We start from the raw sequence: 19,059 nt of genomic DNA on the forward strand, positions 1-19,059 counted from the left end.
AGCAGGCCACTCGCCTCTCGAGCCTACTCTGCTATTCAATAAGATCGTGGCTGATCTGAACGTAACCTCAGCCCCACATTCCTGCCTACCTTTCACTCCTTTGTTTATCAAGATTCTATCTAGCTCTGCCTTAAAAATATTCAAAGACTCTGCTTCCACTGCCTTTTGAGGAAGAGAGTTCCAAAGACACTCAACCCTCTGAGAAAAATATTCTCATCTGTCTTAAATGAGCGATCCATTATCTTTAAGCAGTGCCCCCTAGTTCTAGAGTCTCCCACAAGAAGACTCCCCATCCACCCTGTCAAGACCCCTCAGGGATCTTAGAGGTTTCAATTAAGTCACCTCTTACTCTTCTAAATTCCAGTGGAAACAAGCCTAACCCGTCCATCCTTCCTCACAGGACAACCCAGCCATTCCTGCTACTAGTCTAGTAAAACTTCTCTGAACTGTTTCTAACATATTTACATCTTTCTTTAAATAAGGAGACCAGTACTGCACACAATACTCCAGATGTGGTCTCGCCAATGCCCTGTACAACTGAAGCATAACCTCCCTACTTTTGTAATCAATTCAATCAATGATAATGTTTTATTAGCTTTTCTAATTGCCTGACTAAGGCCTTCGAGAAGAGTAAAACCCCCGGAAGCGACGGCTTGCCGGCGGAGTTGTATTCGGCTCTGTGGGACTTGATCGGCCCAGACCTGCTAGGAGTGTACGAGAGTATGCTCCTGGCCGGTAGTATGTCAGAATCCATGAGGAAAGGCATCATCACCCTCATCTACAAGCACAAGGGGGAAAGGGAGGAAATTAGAAATTGGCGACCCATTTCACTGTTGAATGTGGACTATAAGATTCTGTCCAAGGTCATCGCCAACCGGGTCAAATCCGCTCTGGAATTGGTGATTCACCCTGACCAGACCTGCTCTGTGCCAGGCAGGAAGATCTCTGACAGCCTGGCGCTGCTCAGGGATACGATTGCCTATGTACAGGACAGGGGTGTGGATACCTGCCTCATCAGCTTGGATCAGGAGAAGGCCTTTGACAGAATATCGCACACCTACATGGGGGATGTGCTCTCCAAAATGGGCTTTGGGGAGGGAATTCGAAATTGGATCCAACTGCTCTACACTAACATCAGTAGCGCAGTCTCAATCAATGGGTGGGAAACAGATAGCTTTCCGATTAAATCTGGAGTCAGGCAGGGCTGTCCTCTCTCGCCTGTCCTTTTCGTGTGTTGCATAGAACCCTTTGCCGAGTCCATCAGGAAGGATCCGGGCATAAGAGGAGTGACGATCCCAGGCAGTGGAGGCACTCAGGTAAAAGCCTCCCTGTACATGGACGACGTCGCCGTCTTCTGCTCGGATCCGCTGTCGGTGCGCAGACTGATGCACGTCTGCGACCAGTTCGAACTGGCCTCGGGAGCCAAGGTAAATCGTGGGAAGAGCGAGGCCATGTTCTTTGGGAAGTGGGCTGACCGATCCTTTGTCCCCTTCACTGTCAGGGCTGACGGCCTGAAGGTGCTGGGGATATGGTTCGGAGGGACCGGGGCATGCGTTAGAAACTGGAAGGAGCGAGTGGCTATGGTGAAAAGGAAACTGGGCATGTGGGAGCGACGCTCCCTCTCCATTGCGGGTAAGAACCTGGTCATCAGGTGTGAGGTACTCTCGCTGTTGCTGTACGTGGCGCAGGTCTAGCCCATTCCAGACTCCTGCGCGACGGCGATCACTCGAGCCATCTTCCGCTTTATCTGGAGGTCGAAAATGGATCGTGTCCGCAGGGACGCGATGTACAAGCCTCTAGATAAAGGGGGAAAAAACGTGCCCAACATCGCCCTCATACTGATGGCCACCTTTGTGTGCGGCTGCATCAAGCGGTGCGTAGACCCTCAGTACGCAAACACCAAGTGTCACTACGTGCTGAGGTTCTACCTGTCCCCGGTGTTGCGAAGGATGGGTCTGGCCACGCTGCCGCGGAACGCTCCAAGTAGTTGGACCGTGCCGCACCACCTGTCCCTGGTGGAAAAATTTATGCAGAAAAACACCTTTGACCACAAGTCCATCAGGCAGTGGTCAGCACGTAACGTCCTAGAGGCCCTGAGGGAAAAGGAGAGGGTGGACCCTGTGGGATGGTTCCCCGAGCAGACTGTCAAAGTCATTTGGCAGAATGCCTCATCGCCAGAACTTTCCAACAAGCACCAAGACGTAGCTTGGCTGGTGGTGAGAAAGGCCCTCCCCGTCAGATCCTTCCTACACGCCAGGAGGCTCACCCCCTCTGCACGTTGCCCTCGAGGTGGCTGTGGTGGGGAAGAGACCGTTGTTCACCTCCTTGTGGATTGTGCCTTTGCAAAGAAAGTCTGGAGAGAGATGCAGTGGTTGCTGTCGAGGTTCATCCCGAGCAGTTCTGTGACACAGGACTCTGTGCTCTACGGGCTGTTCCCAGGGACACACACCGAGACAAACATCGACTGCAGCTGGAGGATCATCAACTCGGTGAAAGACGCGCTTTGGTCTGCCCGAAACTTGTTGGTCTTCCAGCGCAAAGAGTTGTCCCCGACCGATTGTTGCGGACTGGCACAATCCAAAGTCCAGGACTACGTGCTGAGGGACGCACTAAAGCTTGGGGCAGCTGCCGCAAAGGCGCAATGGGGAAGGGTCGCTGTCTAAGACCTTTCTACCACAGCGCACCGAGAGACTGGGAACTGTTTAGAGCCCCTCGGGCTGTACAGATCAAAATGAAAGGCTGTAAATGATTGTAATATTGTTTGTACTGATGCACCTGGTGATACATTTTGTAAAAGTTTAACCTGGATTGTACCCTTGTAATGTTGTTTTTGAAATGGTTTGGAATGTGATTGAAGATATTTTATGAATAAAGTATATTTTTACAAAAAAAAAAGCTTTTCCTAATTGCCTGCTGTGATTCAAGCACTAGGGCACCCAGGTCTCTCTGAGTCTCAGAGCTCTGCAATCTCTCACCATTTAGATAATAAACTGCTTTTTTATTCTTCCTGCCAAAATGAGCAATTTCATATTTGCCCACATTATACTCCATTTGCCAGATCTTTGTCCACTCACTTAACCTATGTCACTTTGTAGCCTCCTTACATCCTCTTCACAATTTATTTCCTAACTATCTTTACGTCATCAGCAAATTTAGCAACCGTTCCTTCGGTTCCTTAATCCAAGTCTTTTATATAAACTGTAAAATGTTGAGGCCCCAGCACTGATCCCTGTGGCACACCACTCGTCACATCCTGCCAACCAGATAAAGACCCATTTATGCCAACTCTGCTTCCTGTTAGCTAGCCAATCTTCTATCCATGCCAATGTGTTATCCCCTACACCATGAGCTTTTATCTTCTGCAATAACCTTTGATGTGGCACTTTATCAAATGCCTTCTGGAAATCTAAGTACAGTACATCCACTGGTTCCCCTTTATCCACAGCATGTGACTCCTTCAAAGAACTCCAATAAATTGGTTAAGCATGATTTAACCATTTACAAAACTCTGTCTGATTGCCTTGAACTTTTCTAAGTGCCCTGTTATAATATCTTTAATAATAGCTTCTAACGTTTTCCCTATGACAGATGTTAGGCTAACTGGCCTGTAGTTTCCTGCTTTCTGTCTCCATCCGTTTTTGGAAAATAGCAAATATAACTTCTTTATTCAATCTAATGGAACCTTCCCCAAATCTGGGGAATTTTGGAAAATTAAAACCAATGCATCAACTATCTCACTCGCCACTTCCTTCGAGACTTTAGGGTGAAGTCCATCCGGACCTGGGGATTTGTCAGCCCACAGCCCCAACAATTTGCTCAATACCACTTCCTGGGTGATTGTAATTTTCCCCGAGTTCCTCTCTCCCTTCCATTTTCCTGATTTACAGCTATTTCTGGGATGTTACTGGTGTCCCCTATAGCGAGGACTGAAGCAAAATACCTGTTTAATTCACCCGCCGTCTCCCTACTGTCCATTTTAAGTACCCCCAGATGCACTTTCTATTGGATTAATGCTCACTTTGTTAACTTTTCTTAATTTAAATATCAATAAAAACGCCTACTATCCGTTTTTGTTACTAGCTAGTTGTGTCTCATGCTCTTAATTTTTCCCTCCTTAATCTTTTTGTCATCCTTTACTGTTCTTTATATTTTTTCCAATCTCCTGATCCGCCACCTATCTTTGCATAATTATATGCTTTTTCTTTAAGTTCGATACTGTCTTTAACTTTTTTAGTTAACCATGGATGGTGGGTCCTCCCCTTGAAATTTTTCTCTCTCATTGGAATGTATCTATTCTGTATATTCTGAAATACCCCTTTAAGTGTCTGCCACTGAACTTCTATTGACATATCCCTTAACCTCATTAGCCAGTTCACTTTAGCTAGCTCTGCTTTCATGCCCTCATAATTGCCCTTATTTAAGTTTAGAATACTAGTCTTGGAAGCACTTGTTTCTCCCTCAAAATGAATGTAAAATTCTATCATATTATGATCGCTGCTACTTAGCCTTCGCTAGGAGGTCATCAATCAATCCCATCTTGTTCCACAATACTCTCAATAAATGTTTACTTTGAAACCTGCAATGTGAAGATCCAGACTGGGACAAGGACTCTTCCTCTTCAGGAGCTTCCTCCAGAGGGGATGGACTGAGACCTTCTCCAAGGCCGGGCCCCATGCGCCCCACGTGAGTTTGTGTCTGTTTCTTACCCCGAGATTTAATTGCCCGCCCGTGACCCTGGTTTTCGGTGGCTCAGGTTAACCAGTTCCTGTTTGGGCTGCGGTCCTGGAGTTTCATAAAGATAATCCTGGGGTTAAAGTAGCCCGGTCTTGCAATCTAAAACATACATGTTAGCCTCCGGTGTGTGAGGAACCCGGGGAGCCCCACAAGAGAAAGTGAAAAGTCCTAACGTGAAGCTGTCTAAAAGTCGTGATATAATTCAGGGACAATGCGTGTGTTTTCGGCTGTGCGATCATCCTGACCGTGAAACAGGATTCCCCGTTGGTCATTTTCTATTCATTTTGCGGAGGTTCTGGGTTTAGATTTCTTTCTGTCTCCCTCCAGCTTCCTTTCCCTGTTTATATCTTCGCTTTGCGCTATGGAAGTCTTGAAGAAATAATGGCAAGTGAATGGAAAGCCCTGTTTATGAGATAAACCCACAGCAGGGGAAGTGAGCTGCAAGAAGGGGCAGGGAAAGACTTTACACATGGGGAGAGGGGGGTGGGGGCAGGAGTTTGAGAAGGTAGGAATCACAGAGGGGGCTGCTGAAAGGGGAGATTATACAGAGGGGGTGTTGATTTCGGAGGGGGGTAGTTAGAATGAACATGGGGACAGGGTGCTTGTACATGTCTGAAATGGTGAGGGTTCGTAGCTGCGTGTTTTAAATGCTGAATGTAAATGAGTGAATAACTGACTGATGATATTATACAGAAGTCCAGAGAGATACGGGGTGGGTTGGGAGGTGTGGAGGGTGGTGCTGGAAGGAGTGCAGGGACTGTTTTGTTGGTGGGTTGGCTATTATTTGGGGGGTTTGAGAGAGAATATTGGGAGTGCGCAAATGCGGGGTTAAAAATGGTGCGTGGAATTTGGCGGCCACAAAACAAATGGCGGGGATAAAATGATGCAGAGATGGAATAATCGCCTGTTGATAATCGCAGGGAGGAAAAGAATGGGGGCTGGATCGTTGCGGGAGGGAAAACAAAAGAGTCTAGATTTGGAATGAGTGTTTTGTGGCCTATATTGCTTGTATTGGATAAGGTATAATGAAGATATAAAATAGATCAAATTCCCTGATGCTGCCAGACCTGCTAAGTTTTTCCCGGTATTTGTGAAGGTATAAATAAAGAATTAGCTGAATGAAGAAGAAAAAGTCTATTTTTTGATTTGTAAATCAGGGGAGAGCGCGAACGCAGTCCCCCACTACCACAAATTTTGCAGTCGAGTATCCCGCATTTGGGGACATCGCAGGCGTCAGCACACCCGAAGTGCAATGGGCTAGCCTCGTCCTGGGAGAACCTCCTTTTTTTTTTGTAAAAATATACTTTATTCATAAAAAATCTTCAATCACATTCAAAACCATTTCAAAAACAACATTACAAGGGTACAATCCAGGTTAAACTTTTACAAAATGTATCAGCAGGTGCATCAGTACAAACAATATTACAATCATTTACAGCCTTTCATTTTGATCTGTACAGCCCGAGGGGCTCTAAACAGTTCCCAGTCTCTCGGTGCGCTGTGGTAGAAAGGTCTTAGACAGCGACCCTTCCCCATTGCGCCTTTGCGGCAGCTGCCCCAAGCTTTAGTGCGTCCCTCAGCACGTAGTCCTGGACTTTGGATTGTGCCAGTCCGCAACAATCGGTCGGGGACAACTCTTTGTGCTGGAAGACCAACAAGTTTCGGGCAGACCAAAGCGCGTCTTTCACCGAGTTGATGATCCTCCAGCTGCAGTTGATGTTTGTCTCGGTGTGTGTCCCTGGGAACAGCCCGTAGAGCACAGAGTCCTGTGTCACAGAACTGCTCGGGATGAACCTCGACAGCAACCACTGCATCTCTCTCCAGACTTTCTTTGCAAAGGCACAATCCACAAGGAGGTGAACAACGGTCTCTTCCCCACCACAGCCACCTCGAGGGCATCGTGCAGAGGGGGTGAGACTCCTGGCGTGTAGGAAGGATCTGACGGGGAGGGCCTTTCTCACCACCAGCCAAGCTACGTCTTGGTGCTTGTTGGAAAGTTCTGGCGATGAGGCATTCTGCCAAATGACTTTGACAGTCTGCTCGGGGAACCATCCCACAGGGTCCACCCTCTCCTTATCCCTCAGGGCCTCTAGGACGTTACGTGCTGACCACTGCCTGATGGACTTGTGGTCAAAGGTGTTTTTCTGCATAAATTTTTCCACCAGGGACAGGTGGTACGGCACGGTCCAACTACTTGGAGCGTTCCGCGGCAGCGTGGCCAGACCCATCCTTCGCAACACCGGGGACAGGTAGAACCTCAGCACGTAGTGACACTTGGTGTTTGCGTACTGAGGGTCTACGCACCGCTTGATGCAGCCACACACAAAGGTGGCCATCAGTATGAGGGCGATGTTGGGCACGTTTTTTCCCCCTTTATCTAGAGGCTTGTACATCGCGTCCCTGCAGACACGATCCATTTTCGACCTCCAGATAAAGCGGAAGATGGCTCGAGTGATCGCCATCGCGCAGGAGTGTGGAATGGGCCAGACCTGCGCCACGTACAGCAACAGCGAGAGTACCTCACACCTGATGACCAGGTTCTTACCCGCAATGGAGAGGGAGCGTCGCTCCCACATGCCCAGTTTCCTTTTCACCATAGCCACTCGCTCCTTCCAGTTTCTAACGCATGCCCCGGTCCCTCCGAACCATATCCCCAGCACCTTCAGGCCGTCAGCCCTGACAGTGAAGGGGACAAAGGATCGGTCAGCCCAGTTCCCAAAGAACATGGCCTCGCTCTTCCCACGATTTACCTTGGCTCCCGAGGCCAGTTCGAACTGGTCGCAGACGTGCATCAGTCTGCGCACCGACAGCGGATCCGAGCAGAAGACGGCGACGTCGTCCATGTACAGGGAGGCTTTTACCTGAGTGCCTCCACTGCCTGGGATCGTCACTCCTCTTATGCCCGGATCCTTCCTGATGGACTCGGCAAAGGGTTCTATGCAGCACACGAAAAGGACAGGCGAGAGAGGGCAGCCCTGCCTGACTCCAGATTTCATCGGAAAGCTATCTGTTTCCCACCCATTGATTGAGACTGCGCTACTGATGTTAGTGTAGAGCAGTTGGATCCAATTTCGAATTCCCTCCCCAAAGCCCATTTTGGAGAGCACATCCCCCATGTAGGTGTGCGATATTCTGTCAAAGGCCTTCTCCTGATCCAAGCTGATGAGGCAGGTATCCACACCCCTGTCCTGTACATAGGCAATCGTATCCCTGAGCAGCGCCAGGCTGTCAGAGATCTTCCTGCCTGGCACAGAGCAGGTCTGGTCAGGGTGAATCACCAATTCCAGAGCGGATTTGACCCGGTTGGCGATGACCTTGGACAGAATCTTATAGTCCATATTCAACAGTGAAATGGGTCGCCAATTTCTAATTTCCTCCCTTTCCCCCTTGTGCTTGTAGATGAGGGTGATGATGCCTTTCCTCATGGATTCTGACATGCTGCCGGCCAGGAGCATACTCTCGTACACTTCTAGCAGGTCTGGGCCGATCAAGTCCCACAGAGCCGAATACAACTCCGCCGGCAGGCCGTCGCTTCCGGGGGTTTTACTCTTCTCGAAGGACTCGAGGGCCTTAGTCAGTTCGTCAGGAGTTAGCGGTTTGTCTAGGCTCTCCCGCGTACTGTGGTCTAGGACCTCCGTGATAGAGGACAGGAAGGACTGGGAGGCCGTGCTGTCCGTGGGCTTCACGTCATACAGTCCGGCATAAAAGGATTTGCTGATCCTCAGAATGTCGGACCGTGATGACTTTACTGAGCCGTCTTCTTCCTTCAGGCTGCTGATCACAGAGCGCTCTCTGTGTACCTTTTGGAAGAAGAAACGTGAGCACGTCTCATCCTGCTCCACGGAGCGGACTCTGGAACGGAAGATGATCTTGGAGGCCTCCGAGGCAAAGTGCGAGGCTTGCTGGCCCTTCACCTCTTGGAGCTCCTCCTTGACATCGACCCCCATCGACTGCAGCCGGAGCAGATTCTGCATCTTTTCCTGGAGTCGGGACATTTCCCTCTGTTCCTTTCTAGCTTTCTGGGTGCCTTTGAGGATGAAAAACCTCTTGATGCTTCCCTTGATCACTTCCCACCAGTGTGTCAGGGACTCAAAGAGGGGTTTCACGGTTCTCCAACCTTTGTAATCCCTCTTGAGCTCCTCAATGTTCTCTGGGGTCAGCAGTTGCACATTTAGCTTCCATGCCCCCCTGCCCACCCTCAGGTCCTTCTCCAAGTGGCAGTCCGCCAGTAGGAGGCAGTGGTCAGAGAAGAACACCGGCTTGACCTCGGTGGATCTGACTGTGAATGCACGGGACACAAACAGGAAGTCTATCCTGGAACGAATGGACCCGTCTGGCCGCGACCAGGTGTATCTACGCTGCGCTCCGTCTGCAGGGTTGCTGAAGACGTCGTGCAGCTTGGCATCCTTAACTGTTTCCATCAGGGATCTGGACGTAGCGTCCAATCTGCTTCCGGCCCTGCCGGATCGTCCAGCCGCATCGATGATGCAGTTGAAGTCCCCGCCCAGAATTTTTTTTTTTTTTTTATTGTAAAAATATACTTTATTCATAAAAAATCTTCAATCACATTCAAAACCATTTCAAAAACAACATTACAAGGGTAGACCCCGCCCAGAATGACCGGCCTGGAGGTCGCCAGCAGCAGTGGGAGCTGCTGAAAAACCTCCAGCCGCTCAGCCCCTTGTGCCGGGCCATACACGTTAATTAACCGGAGTGGAGCGTTCTTGTACATTACGTCTGCTACGAGGAGTCGCCCGCCCACCACCTCCTTGACCTCGGAGACGGTGAAGTTGCCTCCCCGCAGCAGAATACCCAGGCCGGAGGAACGAGAGTCGTTTCCGCCCGACCAGATCGATGGCCCGTGGGACCACCATCGTGACCATTGCCTGTAGGAGCTGAGGTGCGGTATCGCACACTCCTGCAGAAACAACAGGTCAGCTTTGACCTTGGCTAGGTAGTCCAAGGTCGCGACACATCGCGTAGTAGATTTAATGCTACGCACATTTATGGATACAATCTTTAAACCCATTTTAAAGCATTTATTCTCCTACCAAACCCACTGTCTCTGAGAGTCCCAGACCTTTAGTCTGCTCCTTCATACCCGTAGTGAGCTCAAATTCCTTCACTTTGGATGGGCTGAGGTAGATCTCCTTGGCCGTGTTCTGCTCCGGTGGCATCTGGAGGTTCACGTAGAGAGCGGGTTTTGAGATGACCTTCGCTGGAGAAGCTTCTCCAAAACTCACCCCCTCTGGGGTGTTGCTGTTCCCGGCTTCCTGGAGCTGGGGTGCGATGATTGCCTCACTGCTCCCAGATTCCAGGGGCTGTGGTGCACTGGCCTCCTCAGGTTGCAGGCAAAGTTGGGGTGCGCTGGTCTCCTTGTTGTCTCCAATTTTCTGGAGCTCGGGTGTCTCGTCCTCCAACGCCCTGGAGCTTTGCCGCCTCTTCTGTCGGTGCCGCTCTGGCACTTCATCATCCGAAGAGCTGCTGCCCTTGTCATCCGTGTCGGATGGGAGACGCCTCTTGCCGCTTCTCTGGGAAACGCCTTTGCTTCTTCTTCGCTCCCTCTTACTTTTCTTGTTCTTCACCGTCCGCCACTCCCCCTGCTGCTTTTCCACTGCTGCCTCCTCCTCCATTGATTCGCTGTCCTGAGGACTGGAAGGTTCAGGGGGTAGTGCTGTTGATTGGCTCTCTGTTGCCTCGATCTCTTTCTCCACCTTGTCTCTCTCTGTGTCCTCCTTTGTCCCGTTGAGCTCCCTGGGGGCCTTGGTGGTTGGAGTGACACGAAACATTTCTTCTGCTTCCCCCTGGTCGGCTTTGGCTGCCTGTGCGTAAGTACGGCAGCGTTTGGGGCAGGTCCTGTAGAGGTGACTTGCCTCGCCACACAGGTTGCAGCACTTGGCCTGTTTGCAGTCTTTTGTCTGGTGCCCTTCCTGTTTGCAGATCTTGCAGAGGGAGGCGCTGCAGTTGGCCGCCACATGACCAGCCTTGCCGCATGAGCGACAATGCTTGGGTTGCCCAGCGTAGACCAGGTAGCCCCGGTTTCCCCCGATAGCGAAACTGGAGGGAGGGTGGAAAATGGCTCCCTTACCATCGGTCTTTAGCGTGACCTTAAACAGGCGTTTGCCCGTCCAGATCCCCAAGTCGTCTCGAATCTCGGTGCCGCTCCCCACCTTATCGAAGTACCTGGTGAGGAAGGTGACCACGTCGGCGACAGGGACGAAGGGGTTGTACACATGCACCATCACCTCACGTTCCCGTTGCAACGGCAGAGAAAAGTGCGGCTCCGCCGTCAGGATCTTCATCTCCAGCAGGTCTCTCTTCTCCTCGAACACCCTCAGGAGCCGGACGCAGTCTGCCACCCGCTTGAACGTCACGTCAAAATAACCACCTTTGCGGGAGTCGTGCAGGGTGAAGATCTCCGTAGCTTGGAAGCCGCACGCCTTCAACAGGATCCTCCTGGTGAAGAAGCCCCGATCCATAGGTGATCCTCCTTCGTCGCTGTGGTTCACCGTGACTCGGACGGTGATAGGTAACCCACGGTATGGATTTGGATTGCGATTGGTTATCGCCCTTCCATCCCGACCTTGCCTTGGCAGGACCATGGTGTCGCCCCTGCAACACTACACTTGATCTTAGCCAAAAGGCCGAGAAGCGAAGGTAGGAATCACAGAGGGGGCTGTTGAAAAGGGAGATTATACAGAGGGGGTGTTGATTTCGGAGGGGGGTAGTTAGAATGAACATGGGGACAGGGTGCTTGTACATGTCTGAAATAGTGAGGGTTCGTAGCTGCGTGTTTTAAATGCTGAATGTAAATGAGTGAATAACTGACTGATGATATTATACAGAAGTCCAGAGAGATACGGGGTGGGTTGGGAGGTGTGGAGGGTGGTGCTGGAAGGAGTGCAGGGACTGTTTTGTTGGTGGGTTGGCTATTATTTGGGGGGTTTGAGAGAGAATATTGGGAGTGCGCAAATGCGGGGTTAAAAATGGTGCGTGGAATTTGGCGGCCACAAAACAAATGGCGGGGATAAAATGATGCAGAGATGGAATAATCGCCTGTTGATAATCGCAGGGAGGAAAAGAATGGGGGCTGGATAGTTGCGGGAGGGAAAACAAAAGAGTCTAGATTTGGAATGAGTGTTTTGTGGCCTATATTGCTTGTATTGGATAAGGTATAATGAAGATATAAAATAGATCAAATTCCCTGATGCTGCCAGACCTGCTAAGTTTTTCCCGGTATTTGTTAAGGTATAAATAACGAATTTGCTGAATGAAGGAGAAAAAGTCTATTTTTTGATTTGTAAATCAGGGGAGAGCGCGAACGCAGTCCCCCACTACCACAAATTTTGCAGTCGAGTATCCCGCATTTGGGGACATCGCAGGCGTCAGCACACCCGAAGTGCAATGGGCTAGCCTCGTCCTGGGAGAACCTCTTTTTTTTTTTTTGTAAAAATATACTTTATTCATAAAATATCTTCAATCACATTCCAAACCATTTCAAAAACAACATTACAAGGGTACAATCCAGGTTAAACTTTTACAAAATGTATCACCAGGTGCATCAGTACAAACAATATTACAATCATTTACAGCCTTTCATTTTGATCTGTACAGCCCGAGGGGCTCTAAACAGTTCCCAGTCTCTCGGTGCGCTGTGGTAGAAAGGTCTTAGACAGCGACCCTTCCCCATTGCGCCTTTGCGGCAGCTGCCCCAAGCTTTAGTGCGTCCCTCAGCACGAAGTCCTGGACTTTGGATTGTGCCAGTCCGCAACAATCGGTCGGGGACAACTCTTTGTGCTGGAAGACCAACAAGTTTCGGGCAGACCAAAGCGCCTCTTTCACCGAGTTGATGATCCTCCAGCTGCAGTTGATGTTTGTCTCGGTGTGTGTCCCTGGGAACAGCCCGTAGAGCACAGAGTCCTGTGTCACAGAACTGCTCGGGATGAACCTCGACAGCAACCACTGCATCTCTCTCCAGACTTTCTTTGCAAAGGCACAATCCACAAGGAGGTGAACAACGGTCTCTTCCCCACCACAGCCACCTCGAGGGCATCGTGCAGAGGGGGTGAGACTCCTGGCGTGTAGGAAGGATCTGACGGGGAGGGCCTTTCTCACCACCAGCCAAGCTACGTCTTGGTGCTTGTTGGAAAGTTCTGGCGATGAGGCATTCTGCCAAATGACTTTGACAGTCTGCTCGGGGAACCATCCCACAGGGTCCACCCTCTCCTTATCCCTCAGGGCCTCTAGGACGTTACGTGCTGACCACTGCCTGATGGACTTGTGGTCAAAGGTGTTTTTCTGCATAAATTTTTCCACCAGGGACAGGTGGTACGGCACGGTCCAACTACTTGGAGCGTTCCGCGGCAGCGTGGCCAGACCCATCCTTCGCAACACCGGGGACAGGTAGAACCTCAGCACGTAGTGACACTTGGTGTTTGCGTACTGAGGGTCTACGCACCGCTTGATGCAGCCACACACAAAGGTGGCCATCAGTATGAGGGCGATGTTGGGCACGTTTTTTCCCCCTTTATCTAGAGGCTTGTACATCGCGTCCCTGCGGACACGATCCATTTTCGACCTCCAGATAAAGCGGAAGATGGCTCGAGTGATCGCCATCGCGCAGGAGTCTGGAATGGGCCAGACCTGCGCCACGTACAGCAACAGCGAGAGTACCTCACACCTGATGACCAGGTTCTTACCCGCAATGGAGAGGGAGCGTCGCTCCCACATGCCCAGTTTCCTTTTCACCATAGCCACTCGCTCCTTCCAGTTTCTAACGCATGCCCCGGTCCCTCCGAACCATATCCCCAGCACCTTCAGGCCGTCAGCCCTGACAGTGAAGGGGACAAAGGATCGGTCAGCCCACTTCCCAAAGAACATGGCCTCGCTCTTCCCACGATTTACCTTGGCTCCCGAGGCCAGTTCGAACTGGTCGCAGACGTGCATCAGTCTGCGCACCGACAGCGGATCCGAGCAGAAGACGGCGACGTCGTCCATGTACAGGGAGGCTTTTACCTGAGTGCCTCCACTGCCTGGGATCGTCACTCCTCTTATGCCCGGATCCTTCCTGATGGACTCGGCAAAGGGTTCTATGCAGCACACGAAAAGGACAGGCGAGAGAGGGCAGCCCTGCCTGACTCCAGATTTCATCGGAAAGCTATCTGTTTCCCACCCATTGATTGAGACTGCGCTACTGATGTTAGTGTAGAGCAGTTGGATCCAATTTCGAATTCCCTCCCCAAAGCCCATTTTGGAGAGCACATCCCCCATGTAGGTGTGCGATATTCTGTCAAAGGCCTTCTCCTGATCCAAGCTGATGAGGCAGGTATCCACACCCCTGTCCTGTACATAGGCAATCGTATCCCTGAGCAGCGCCAGGCTGTCAGAGATCTTCCTGCCTGGCACAGAGCAGGTCTGGTCAGGGTGAATTACCAATTCCAGAGCGGATTTGACCCGGTCGGCGATGACCTTGGACAGAATCTTATAGTCCACATTCAACAGTGAAATGGGTCGCCAATTTCTAATTTCCTCCCTTTCCCCCTTGTGCTTGTAGATGAGGGTGATGATGCCTTTCCTCATGGATTCTGACATGCTGCCGGCCAGGAGCATACTCTCGTACACTTCTAGCAGGTCTGGGCCGATCAAGTCCCACAGAGCCGAGTACAACTCCGCCGGCAAGCCGTCGCTTCCAGGAGTTTTACTCTTCTCGAAGGACTCGAGGGCCTTAGTCAGTTCATCAGGAGTTAGCGGTTTGTCTAGGCTCTCCCGCGTACTGTGGTCTAAGACCTCCGTGATAGAGGACAGGAAGGACTGGGAGGCCGTGCTGTCCGTGGGCTTCACGTCATACAGTCCGGCATAAAAGGATTTGCTGATCCTCAGAATGTCGGACCGTGATGACTTTACTGAGCCGTCTTCTTCCTTCAGGCTGCTGATCACAGAGCGCTCTCTGTGTACCTTTTGGAAGAAGAAACGTGAGCACGTCTCATCCTGCTCCACGGAGCGGACCCTGGAACGGAAGATGATCTTGGAGGCCTCCGAGGCAAAGTGCGAGGCTTGCTGGCCCCTCACCTCTTGGAGCTCCTCCTTGACATCGACCCCCATCGACTGCAGCCGGAGCAGATTCTGCATCTTTTTCTGGAGTCGGGACATTTCCCTCTGTTCCTTTCTAGCTTTCTGGGTGCCTTTGCGGATGAAAAACCTCTTGATGCTTCCCTTGATCACTTCCCACCAGTGTGTCAGGGACTCAAAGAGGGGTTTCACGGTTCTCCAACCTTTGTAATCCCTCTTGAGCTCCTCAATGTTCTCTGGGGTCAGCAGTTGCACATTTAGCTTCCATGCCCCCCTGCCCACCCTCAGGTCCTTCTCCAAGTGGCAGTCCGCCAGTAGGAGGCAGTGGTCAGAGAAGAACACCGGCTTGACCTCGGTGGATCTGACTGTGAATGCACGGGACACAAACAGGAAGTCTATCCTGGAACGAATGGACCCGTCTGGCCGCGACCAGGTGTATCTACGCTGCGCTCCGTCTGCAGGGTTGCTGAAGACGTCGTGCAGCTTGGCATCCTTAACTGTTTCCATCAGGGATCTGGACGTAGCGTCCAATCTGCTTCCGGCCCTGCCGGATCGTCCAGCCGCATCGATGATGCAGTTGAAGTCCCCGCCCAGAATGACCGGCCTGGAGGTCGCCAGCAGCAGTGGGAGCTGCTGAAAAACCTCCAGCCGCTCAGCCCCTTGTGCCGGGCCGTACACGTTAATTAACCGGAGTGGAGCGTTCTTGTACATTACGTCTGCTACCAGGAGTCGCCCGCCCACCACCTCCTTGACCTCGGAGACGGTGAAGTTGCCTCCCCGCAGCAGAATACCCAGGCCGGAGGAACGAGAGTCGTTTCCGCCCGACCAGATCGATGGCCCGTGGGACCACCATCGTGACCATTGCCTGTAGGAGCTGAGGTGCGGTATCGCACACTCCTGCAGAAACAACAGGTCAGCTTTGACCTTGGCTAGGTAGTCCAAGGTCGCAACACATCGCGTAGTAGATTTAATGCTACGCACATTTATGGATACAATCTTTAAACCCATATTAAAGCATTTATTCTCCTACCAAACCCACTGTCTCTGAGAGTCCCAGACCTTTAGTCTGCTCCTTCATACCCGTAGTGAGCTCAAATTCCTTCACTTTGGATGGGCTGAGGTAGATCTCCTTGGCCGTGTTCTGCTCCGGTGGCATCTGGAGGTTCACGTAGTGAGCGGATTTTGAGATGACCTTTGCTGGAGAAGCTTCTCCAAAACTCACCCCCTCTGGGGGGTTGCTGTTCCCGGCTTCCTGGAGCTGGGGTGCGATGATTGCCTCACTGCTCCCAGATTCCAGGGGCTGTGGTGCACTGGCCTCCTCAGGTTGCAGGCCAAGTTGGGGTGCGCTGGTCTCCTTGTTGTCTCCAATTTTCTGGAGCTCGGGTGTCTCGTCCTCCAACGCCCTGGAGCTTTGCCGCCTCTTCTGTCGGTGCCGCTCTGGCACTTCCTCATCCGAAGAGCTGCTGCCCTTGTCATCCGTGTCGGATGGGAGACGCCTCTTGCCGCTTCTCTGGGAAACGCCTTTGCTTCTTCTTCGCTCCCTCTTACTTTTCTTGTTCTTCACCGTCCGCCACTCCCCCTGCTGCTTTTCCACTGCTGCCTCCTCCTCCATTGATTCGCTGTCCTGAGGACTGGAAGGTTCAGGGGGTAGTGCTGTTGATTGGCTCTCTGTTGCCTCAATCTCTTTCTCCACCTTGTCTCTCTCTGTGTCCTCCTTTGTCCCGTTGAGCTCCCTGGGGGCCTTGGTGGTTGGAGTGACACGGAACATTTCTTCTGCTTCCCCGTGGTCGGCTTTGGCTGCCTGTGCGTAAGTACGGCAGCGTTTGGGGCAGGTCCTGTAGAGGTGACTTGCCTCGCCACACAGGTTGCAGCACTTGGCCTGTTTGCAGTCTTTTGTCTGGTGCCCTTCCTGTTTGCAGATCTTGCAGAGGGAGGCGCTGCAGTTGGCCGCCACATGACCAGCCTTGCCGCATGAGCGGCAATGCTTGGGTTGCCCAGCGTAGACCAGGTAGCCACGGTTTCCCCCGATTGCGAAACTGGAAGGAGGGTGGAAAATGGCTCCCTTACCATCGGTCTTTAGCGTGACCTTAAACAGGCGTTTGCCTGTCCAGATCCCCAAGTCGTCTCGAATCTCAGTGCCGCTCCCCACCTTATCGAAGTACCTGGTGAGGAAGGTGACCACGTCGGCGACAGGGACGAAGGGGTTGTACACATGCACCATCACCTCACGTTCCCGTTGCAACGGCAGAGAAAAGTGCGGCTCCGCCGTCAGGATCTTCATCTCCAGCAGGTCTCTCTTCTCCTCGAACACCCTCAGGAGCCGGACGCAGTCTGCCACCCGCTTGAACGTCACGTCAAAATAACCACCTTTGCGGGAGTCGTGCAGGGTGAAGATCTCCGTAGCTTGGAAGCCGCACGCCTTCAACAGGATCCTCCTGGTGAAGAAGCCCCGATCCATAGGTGATCCTCCTTCGTCGCTGTGGTTCACCGTGACTCGGACGGTGATAGGTAACCCACGGTATGGATTTGGATTGCGATTGGTTATCGCCCTTCCATCCCGACCTTGCCTTGGCAGGACCATGGTGTCGCCCCTGCAACACTACACTTGATCTTAGCCAAAAGGCCGAGAAGCGAAGGTAGGAATCACAGAGGGGGCTGTTGAAAAGGGAGATTATACAGAGGGGGTGTTGATTTCGGAGGGGGGTAGTTAGAATGAACATGGGGACAGGGTGCTTGTACATGTCTGAAATAGTGAGGGTTCGTAGCTGCGTGTTTTAAATGCTGAATGTAAATGAGTGAATAACTGACTGATGATATTATACAGAAGTCCAGAGAGATACGGGGTGGGTTGGGAGGTGTGGAGGGTGGTGCTGGAAGGAGTGCAGGGACTGTTTTGTTGGTGGGTTGGCTATTATTTGGGGGGTTTGAGAGAGAATATTGGGAGTGCGCAAATGCGGGGTTAAAAATGGTGCGTGGAATTTGGCGGCCACAAAACAAATGGCGGGGATAAAATGATGCAGAGATGGAATAATCGCCTGTTGATAATCGCACGGAGGAAAAGAATGGGGGCTGGATCGTTGCGGGAGGGAAAACAAAAGAGTCTAGATTTGGAATGAGTGTTTTGTGGCCTATATTGCTTGTATTGGATAAGGTATAATGAAGATATAAAATAGATCAAATTCCCTGATGCTGCCAGACCTGCTAAGTTTTTCCCGGTACTTGTTAAGGTATAAATAACGAATTTGCTGAATGAAGGAGAAAAAGTCTATTTTTTGATTTGTAAATCAGGGGAGAGCGCGAACGCAGTCCCCCACTACCACAAATTTTGCAGTCGAGTATCCCGCATTTGGGGACATCGCAGGCGTCAGCACACCCGAAGTGCAATGGGCTAGCCTCGTCCTGGGAGAACCTCCTTCTTGATCAAGGTCTCTCCCCTGCCAGGTAAGTATGCTCGAACACTCTCACACGCTGCCAGCCGACTTCGAGCACTACCTCTCATAGTCACATACTCATTTTTAAAAATCATAACGTCACCCTGTTCATAATATTTTTCCATTAAACAGCTCAATTTTTCTCATGTATTGTAGAGCATGCTTAACTATCCCTCTAGATAGAGAAAAGGCAGCTGACATGCTGTCCTCCATTTATATTTGCATATTGCCTTAAAAGGAAAGAAACTGCCTTCCTAGAAGGCTGGCTGCAATTTGGGCATTCTCCAATTGGCGGCGCTGTTCCCTCACTACAAGACACTCGTTCAGCCTCAGCTGCAATATTGTACACTTCCTGGACCTTCATTCCAATGGAAGTATCTCCATCAGTGCATCAAAGAACAAAGAAAAGAACAAAAAAAACCACAGCACAGGAACAGGCCCTTCGGCCCTCCAAGCCTGCACCGATCATATTGCCCGTCAAACTAAAACATTTTGCCATTCCGGGGTCCGTATCCCTCTATCCCATCCTATTCATGTATTTGTCAAGCTGCCTCTTAAACATAAAAATAAAAACAAAAAGCTAAAAGCTACTGCGGATGCTGGAAATCCAAAACAAAAACAGAATTACCTGGAAAAACTCAGCAGGTCTGGCAGCATCGGCGGAGAAGAAATCCGTTAACGTTTCGAGCCTTCACGGCCCTTCGGCAGAACTGAAGCATAGTTAGAAGAAGGCTTCAGTTCTGCCGAAGGGCCGTGAAGGCTCGAAACGTTAACTGATTTCTTCTCCGCCGATGCTGCCAGACCTGCTGAGTTTTTCCAGGTAATT

General features: G+C 51.1%; 1 non-coding gene and 2 pseudogenes across 1 annotated transcript; all 3 read right to left on the reverse strand.

The window, feature by feature from the left end:
* Positions 1-5,888: 5,888 nt before the first annotated feature.
* Positions 5,889-6,026, reverse strand: LOC144670165 (U1 spliceosomal RNA; annotated as a pseudogene).
* Positions 6,027-12,040: 6,014 nt separating this feature from the next.
* Positions 12,041-12,190, reverse strand: LOC144670152 (U1 spliceosomal RNA; annotated as a pseudogene).
* Positions 12,191-18,087: 5,897 nt separating this feature from the next.
* On the reverse strand, positions 18,088-18,251 carry LOC144670164 (U1 spliceosomal RNA). The gene has a single exon (XR_013573834.1). It is a non-coding gene; the product is annotated as a U1 spliceosomal RNA (small nuclear RNA).
* Between the last annotated feature and the right edge of the window lie 808 nt (positions 18,252-19,059).

Source organism: Cetorhinus maximus, chromosome 30 (genome assembly GCF_964194155.1).
Source record: "Cetorhinus maximus chromosome 30, sCetMax3.hap1.1, whole genome shotgun sequence".
In the NCBI taxonomy this organism is placed as follows: domain Eukaryota; kingdom Metazoa; phylum Chordata; class Chondrichthyes; order Lamniformes; family Cetorhinidae; genus Cetorhinus; species Cetorhinus maximus.